Source organism: Phocoena phocoena, chromosome 16, assembly GCF_963924675.1.
Source record: "Phocoena phocoena chromosome 16, mPhoPho1.1, whole genome shotgun sequence".
Lineage (NCBI taxonomy): Eukaryota > Metazoa > Chordata > Mammalia > Artiodactyla > Phocoenidae > Phocoena > Phocoena phocoena.
In genome coordinates, this window is record NC_089234.1 from 36815605 (window position 1) to 36824509 (window position 8905).

At 40.8% G+C, this 8905-nt stretch overlaps 1 pseudogene; it reads left to right on the top strand.

Moving 5' to 3' along the window:
* Positions 1-6061: 6061 nt before the first annotated feature.
* On the top strand, positions 6062-8662 carry LOC136136009 (serine/threonine-protein kinase MARK2-like; annotated as a pseudogene).
* Positions 8663-8905: the final 243 nt, after the last annotated feature.

Here is an 8905-nt window from a genome sequence, read left to right on the forward strand (position 1 = left end):
AACCTCCATACTGTTCTCCATAGTGGCTGTATCAATTTACATTCCTACCAACAGTGCAAGAGGGTTCCCTTTTCTCCACATCCTCTCCAGCATTTGTTGTTTGTAGATTTTCTGTTGATGCTCATTCTGACTGGTGTGAGGTGATACCTCATTCTAGTTTTGATTTGCATTTCTGATAATTAGTGATGTTGAGCAGCTTTTCATGTGCTTCTTGGCCATCTGTATGTCTTCTTTGGAGAAATGTCTATTTAGGTCTTCTGCCCATTTTTGGATTGGGTTGTTTGTTTTTTTAATATTGAGCTGCATGAGCTGTTTATATATTTTGGAGATTAATCCTTTGTCCATTGATTTGTTTGCAGTTATTTTCTCCCATTCTGAGGGTTGTCTTTTCATCTTGTTTATGGTTTCCTTTGCTGTGCAAAAGCTTTTAAGTTTCATTAGGTCCCATTTGTTTATTTTTGTTTTTCTTTCCATTACTCTAGGAGGTGGATCAAAAAAGATCTTGCTGTGTTTTATGTCAAAGAGTGTTCTTCCTAAATTTTCCTCTAAGAGTTTTATAGTGTCCAGTCTTATATTTACTTTTTTAATCCATTTTGAGTTTATTTTTGTGTATAGGGTTAGGGAACATTTTAATTTCATTCTTTTACATGTAGCTGTCCAGTTTTCCCAGCACCACTTATTGAAGAGCTGTCTTGTTTCCATTGTATATCCTTGCCTCCTTTGTCAAAGATTAGTTGACCATAGGTGCATGGGTTTATGTCTGGGCTTTCTATCCTGTTCCATTGATCTATATTTCTGTTTTTGTGCCAGTACCATATTGTCTTGATTACTGTAGCTTTGTAGTATAGTCTGAAGTCAGGGAGTCTGATTCCTCCAGCTCCGTTTTTTTTCCCTCAAGACTGCTTTGACTATTCAGGGTCTTTTGTGTCTCCATACAAATCTTAAGATTTTTTGTTCTAGTTCTGTGAAAAATGCCATTGGTAATTTGATAGAGATTGCATTGAATCTGTAGATTGCTTTGGGTAGTATAGTCATTTTCACAATATTGATTCTTCCAATCCAAGAACATGGTATATCTCTCCATCTGTTTGTGTCATCTCTGATTTCTTTCATCAGTGTCTTATAGTTTTCTGCATACAGGTCTTTTGTCTCCCTAGGTAGATTTATTCCTAGGTATTTTATTCTTTTTGTTGCAGTGGTAAATGGGAGTGTTTCCTTAATTTCTCTTTCAGATTTTTCATCATTAGTGTATAGGAATGCAAGAGATATCTGTGCATTAATTTTGTATCCTGCAACTTTACCAAATTTATTGATTAGCTCTAGTAGTTTTCTGGTGGCATCTTTAGGATTCTCTATGTATAGTATCATGTCATCTGCAAACAGTGACAGTTTTACTTCTTCTTTTCCAATTTGTATTCCATTTATTTCTTTTTCTTCTCTGATTGCCATGGCTAGGAGTTCCAAAAGTATGTTGAATAATAGTGGTGAGAGTGGACAACCTTGTCTTGTTCCTGATCTTAAGAATGCTTTCAGTTTTTCACCATTGAGAATGATGTTTGCTGTGGGTTTGTCATATATGGCCTTTATTATGTTGAGGTAGATTCCCTTTATGCCCAGTTTCTGGAAAGCTTTTATCCTAAATTGGTGTTGAATTTTGTCAAAAGCTTTTTCTGCATCTATTGAGATGATGATATGGTTTTTCTTCTTCAGTTTGTTAATATGGTGTATCACATTGATTGATTTGCGTATATTGAAGAATCCTTGCATCCCTGGGATAAATCCCACTCGATCGTGGTTTGTGATCCTTTTAATGTGTTGTTGGATTCTATTTGCTAGTATTTTGTTGAGGATTTTTGCATCTATATTCATCAGTGATATTGGTCTGTAATTTTCTTTTTTTGTAGTATCTTTGTTTGGTTTTGGTATCAGAGTGATGGTGGCCTCATAGAATGAGTCTGGGAGTCCTTCCTCTGCAATTTTTTGGAAGAGTTTGAGAAGGATGGGTGTTAGCTCTTCTCTAAATGTTTGATAGAATTCACCTGTGAATCCATCTGGTCCTGGACTTTTGTTTGTTGGAAGATTTTTAATCACAGTTTCAATTTTATTACTTGTGATTGGTCTGTTCATATTTTCTATTTCTTCCTGGTTCAGTCTTGGAAGGTTATACCCCTCTAAGAATATGTCCATTTCTTCCAGGTTGTCCATTTTATTGGCATAGAGTTGCTTGTAGTAGTCTCTTAGGATGCTTTGTATTTCTGCGATGTCCACTGTAACTTCTTTTTCATTTCTAATTTTATTGATTTGAGTCCTCTCCCTCTTTTTCTTGATGAGTCTGGCTAATGGTTTATCAATTTTGTTTATCTTCTCAAAGAACCAGCTTTTAGTTTTATTGATCTTTGCTATTGTTTTCTTTGTTTCTATTTCATTTATTTCTGCTCTGATCTTTATGATTTCTTTCCTTCTACTAACTGGGTTTTGTTTGTTCTTCTTTCTTTAGTTCGTTTAGGTGTAAGGTTAGATTGTTTATTTGAGATGTTTGTTGTTTCTTTAGGTAGGATTGTATTGCTGTAAACTTACCTCTTAGAACTGCTTTTGCTGCATCCCATAGGTTTTGGATCGTCGTGTTTTGTCCTTTGTCTCTAGGTATTTTTTGATTTCCTCTTTGATTTCTTCAGTGAGCTCTTGGTTATTAAGTAATATACTATTTAGCCTCCATGTGCTTGTGTTTTTTACATTTTTTTCCCCTGTAATTGATTTCTAATCTCATTGCATTGTGGTCAGAAGAGATGCTTGATATGATTTCAATTTTCTTAAATTTACTGAGGCTTGATTTGTGACCCAAGATGTGATCTATCCTGGAGAATATTCCATGTGCACTTGAGAAGAAAGTGTAACCTGCTGTTTTGGGATGGAATGTCCTACAAATATCAATTAAATCTATCTGGTCTACTGTGTCATTTAAAGCTTCTCTTTCCTTATTAATTTTCTGTTTGAATGATCTATCCATTGTTGTAAGTGAGGTATTAAAGTCCCCCACTATTATTGTGTTACTGTCGATTTCCTCTTTTATAGCTGTTATCATTTGCCTTATGTATTGAGGTGCTCCTATGTTGGGTGCATATATATTTATAATTATTATATCTTCTTCTTGGATTGATCCCTTGATCATTATATAGTGTCCTTCCTGTCTCTTGTAACATTCTTTATTTTAAAGTCTATTTTATCTGATATGAGTATTGCTACCCCAGCTCTCTTTTGATTTCCATTTGCATGGAATATCTTTTTCCATCCCCTCACTTTCAGTCTGTGTGTGTCCCTAGGTCTGAACTGGGTCTCTTATAGTCAGCATATATATGAGTCTTGTTTTGGTATCCATTCAGTGAGCCTGTGTCTTTTGGTTGGAGCATTTAATCCATTCACGTTTAAGGTAATTATAGATATGTATGATCCTATTACCATTTTCTTAATTGTTTTGGGTTTGTTTTTGTAGGTCCTTTTCTTCTCTTGTGTTTCCCACTTAGAGAAGTTCCTTTAGCATTTGTTGTAGAGCTGGTTTGGTGGTGCTGAATTCTCTTAGCTTTTGCTTGTCTGTAAAGCTTTTGATTTTTCTGTCAAATCTGAATGAGATCCTTGCCGGGTAGAGTAATCTTGGTTGTAGGTTCTTCCCTTTCATGACTTTAAATATATCGTGCCACTCTCTTCTGGCCTGTAGAGTTTCTGCTGAGAAATCAGCTGTTAACCTTATGGGAGTTCCCTTGTATGTTATTTGTTGTTTTTCCCTTGTTGCTTTCAATAATTTTTCCTTGTCTTTAATTTTTGCCAATTTGATTACTATGTGTCTGGGCATATTTCTCCTTGGGTTTATCCTGTATGGTACTCTCTGTGCTTCCTGGACTTGGGTGGCTATTTCCTTTCCTATGTCAGGGAAGTTTTCAGCTATAATCTCTTCAAATATTTTCTCTGGTCCTTTCTCTCTCCCTTATCCTTCTGGGACCCCTATAATGCGAATGTTGTTGTATATAATGTTGTCCCAGAGGTTTCTTAGGCTGTCTTCATTTTCATTCTTTTTTCTTTATTCTGTTCCATGGCAGTGAATTCTACCATTTTCTCTTCCAGGTCACTTATCCGTTCTTCTGCCTCAGTTATTCTGCTATTGATTCCTTCTAGTGTATTTTTCATTTCAGTTATTGTACTGTTCATCTCTGTTTGTTTGTTCTTTAATTCTTCTAGGTCTTTGTTAAACATTTCTTGCATCTTTTCAATCTTTGCCTCCATTCTTTTTCCAAGGTCCCTGATCATCTTCACTATCATTATTCTGAATTCTTTTTCTGAAAGGTTGTCTATCTCCACTTCATTTAGTTGTTTTTCTGGGGTTTTATTCTTGTTTCTTCATCTGGTACATAGTCCTCTGCGTTTTCATCTTGTCTGTCTTTCTGTGAATGTGGTTTTTGTTCCACAGGCTGCACGATTGTAGTTCTTCTTGCTTCTGCCATCTGCCGTTTCCTCATGCCTTTGTTAAATCATCCTCCAAACTCCAGAACTCCATACTCCAGAGGCCTTCCTTTCCACATGCTGCCTCTCCCATTCTGTGCAGGCCCTCTCCAATCACTCTTGATGTTTCTATTTGTCCCACCTTCCTGACCTTTCATAGGATGATGGAAAATGTATTTGTACAGCATCAGATCATATTAGTAGAGACCCTCCAATTGATATTTGTCCCATTGTCACAACTCTGTGAACAAGCCAGAAATAAATCATTAGATCTTTTGGTGCCTCTGAGTTAATCATAAAAGTAGGAGAGTGGAGGTGGGAGTTGGGGGAGATATATTGAGAATAGTGACAGAGAGAGAGAGAGAGAGAGAGATAAATGAAGACTGAGAACCAGTTTGGCCTGAACTTCAAATCCGTTGAAAATATGGTGAACATGCTCCAAACCATTGGATTGGTTGAGCCCAGGCACAGTACTCCCAAACTTGGTGTAAGACAGAAATCCCCAAACAACAGAAATTTGTTCTCCACTGTTCTGGAGGATAGAAATCCAAAATCAACGTGTTGGCAGGGCCACACTCCCTCTGAAGGCTGTAGGGGAGGATCCATTCTTGCCTCTTCTAGCTTCTGATGGGTCCTGTGTTACTTGGTTTGTGGCTGCATTACTCTAGTCTCTGCTTCTGTCTTCATATGGTCTTCTTACCTGTGTGTCCCTGTGTCTTCTTTTCTGTCATAAGGACACTGTCATAGGATTTAGGGCTAATCCTAATCCAGGATGATCTCATCTCAAGATCTGTAACTTAATGAAAGATATAAATAGTAGCCTCATTGAGGGTGTACTACATGCCAGGCACTGTACGCATATTTTCCCTGTTTCTCACAAGACTGCAGCCCTGCAATCAGTTCTGCAAAGTGGGTGTTATTAGTCCCACTTTACAGATGGGAAAACCAAGGCTCAGAAAAGTTGCTCAAAGTTTTAGAGATAGAAACTAACAGATCTGACCAGGTTTAGACAGCATACCCCTCGATTGTCACATCCTTGTTGCCAATTCCATTCATTCATTCATTCCACAAACATTTATTGAACGCCTACTGCATGTGAAAGCCATTCTAGGTGCTGAAGATACCTAGAACAAAGGACAAAACAAAAATCTCTGTTTGCTCAAAGTTGAAATTCTAATGGGAGATACAGACAGGAAGCAGATATGTAAAATACGTAGTATTTTAAGTGGTGACATAGCTATGGAAAAATTATAAAGCAATATATGTACCTTGTCAAACATATCAACTGTAACAAGACATCTTTGAGATAACCAGGAGATTTGAATATATACTGGTATACGATAATGTTAGTTTCTTAGATTTGATAATGGCATGGTAGCAGTGTTTCTAAAATACATTTATTTAAAGATGCAGACTGAAGTGTTTATGTATAAACTAAGATTGCAAAAATGTTGCAAATTATTGATACTGGATGATAGATACATGAGGAAGATACTTTAAAAATTTTTTGTATGTTTAAAAAATTTCCATGATACATAGTTTGGAATAGGGGGGGCAGATAAGACACGCAATGGGTTTTGTAAGACCAAATAGGTAAACCAGGGAAGGTCACACTGAGAAGGTGACATCGGAGCAAAGACTTGAATGAGGTTGGGGAGGAAACCATATAGATCTCTGAGAATGGTCCAGGCAGAAGTAGGAGTTAGCACAGAGCCCTGAGGAAAGAGAGAAAGAGAGAAAGAGTGTGGAAAGAGAAATGTACTCCAAAGAAACTGGGCAGAACTGTGAATAAGAAATCAAACTATGATACCTGCTAGTTTCCCTTCAGCTTTAGAGTTATTAATAATGTTCTTTACTGTGTCTTATGCAACAGAACATTTCAGACAGTAGCATAATGCCAATTAAGTTGTGACATTATTTTGAGCCGAATCATTCAGGTTTTAAAGGATATTGAATATTTTAAGTGTAGACATTATGAGGTTTTCAAAAGTCAGAAATGATCACACCTTTCCAAATTAGAAAAGGCCACTGAAGCATACTACAGGTTTCCATTTCTAATAAGGTAATGTCACTTGCTATAACCCATACAAAAAGCTCTCTGAGGCCCTTAATATTTTTTTTAAAAGAGTAAAGGGGTTTTGAGATCAAAAAGTGAGAAAATCACAATGGATTATCCCCAGCCTTGTCAGTAGATTCATTTCTTCCCATGACCTCATGCAAAACTATTGCTTTGGAGTTCCTAGCACTTATCCAAGTCCCTGGCTGGGCCTAAATTGTCAGTCCTTCTGGCTCAGGAAGCTGCTTTTCAGTTACCTGAGAGACTTTGACCAAAGGTACCCTGTTTCCTCCTTGGCATTTTTGTGTATTTCATTTGTTACTTTCTTTTTCTCACTTTTTTCTTTTTCTCATTTTTACTTTTCATTCTCTTTTTTTTCTTTATTCTTTTTATCACTCCCTTTTCAGTTTTTCTTATTTGTTTAGTTTATTTTCATTTTTGTCTGGCATTGTGTTTTGATTCAGTCATAAAGACCAGTTCATGGGGTGAACTTTGAACTGGTTTTCTTTTGATTTGGACCAAGCTTCTCACCAGCTCTTCCCATATGTAAGCCGACGTTAGGACGCCTCGACTCCAAGCACAGCAGTGAGTCCAGCATGCTGCGGGGCCTCTAAGCCGTCTCTGCTGAGGAGAGACCCAGATTCACATGGTGTCCTCCAGACCCTCGAGACGGTTGGCAAGGGAGACTGGGCTACGGTGAAGTTGGCCGGCACATCCTGGCTGGGAAAGCGAGAGCCGTGAAGATCGTTGATGAGACTCAGCGGAACTCCTCCAGCCTCCGGAGACTGTCCCGCAAAGCAGGAATCATGAAGGTTTGGATCATCTCAACATAGTGAAGTATCTGAAGTGACGGAGGCTGAGGAAACTCTCCGCCTTGTTAGGAGGACGCTAGTGGAGGAGACGTGTTTGAGTACCTTGTGGCTCATGGCAGTAGGAAAGCAAAGCAGCTGAAAGCAGAGTCCACCAGGAGGGCATTGTCCACAGAGATTTAAAGGCAGGAAACCTGCTCTTGGATGCGAACACGAACATCAGACTTCGGCTTCAGCAACAAATGCACCTTTTACAACAAGCTGGACACCTTCTGGGGTGGTCTTCCTCAGGCTGCCCGGAACTCTTCCAGGGAAGAACCACAGGAAGTCACCCTGTCTACACTGGCCAATGGATTCCTGCCTCTTGATGGACAGAACTTCAAGGACTGCCAGAGGGGTACTAGGACAGAATATATTATATTCTCTTCTGAATGTTTATGGAATGAAAATCTGTTTAAGAAATCTCTGATTCTCAGTAAGAAGTAAGAGCAAATCATGAAGGATCCGTGGATTACTGTGGGTCATGGGTATGAGGAACTAAATAAAGCTCTACATGGAGCCACTCTCTGACTACCAGAAACCCCCAGCAGACTGAATTCATGGCATCCATGGTTACACGTGGAGACAGAGATCCAGGACTCACTGACAGGCCGGAAAGACAAGGTAATGTTCCAATATCTGCTCCTGGGTTATAAGAGATCTGAGCCAGAGGGCTACCGGGTCACCCTGAAGCCTCAGCCTTCAACGGATCTAACCGCAGCACTCCTTCCCCGCCCCCAGGAACGGCACAGGGTCCCCACCAGCTGCAGGCAGCCCGTTCCCACCTCTAACTGCTGCTCTGAGAACACTCCGCCGGGGAGGAACGCAGATGTGGAGGAAGATCAGGGCGCAGGGCGGAGGCCACAGCACAGCCAGCGAGCGGCAGGGGAAGAAGACCGCCGCTGCCGCCCACCCCCAGCGCCCTCTCCACCGGCACAAATCAGAGCAGGAATCCCCCTTGCTGGGAGAGAGCCAGCCTCGGCCAGCCTCCGTCCGGAACGGCCAAGGCAGCCTAACCGTGCGGGTCCGGGGCCCCCTTGGCTTCGGCTTCGGCTTCGGCCACAGTCTAACCCGGCCCCGCCTGCACCAGGAATCCAAGTGCAGCCCACGGGGGCCTCCGGGCCCCGCCCCGCGGAAAGTACCTGTGAGGAGCCCAAGCCCAGCACAGCCCCCACCTGTCCCCGAGTCCACCCGTCTACCTGCAAGGTCAGTAGGGAGTGGAGCCCCGGCTCTGTCCAAAGGGAACTTGCCCACAGGGGCAGCCTGACAGGTGCCAGACCCAGACATTCTGCCCTGAGGTGAGACCCCAGCCTCCGCCAGCGGCAAAAGCCACGATCGGCTCCACCGGGAGCTTCTTCAGGAAGTTCAAGTCCAAATGGACAGGAAGAAATCGAGGTTTGCCGGAGGAACCTGAATGAACCTGAAAGCCAAGACAGAGGGATGACACTCCTCACTCACATGGTGAGCAGCCGAGGCAGAGATAAAACGTGAGCCGCGCTCACTACACTTG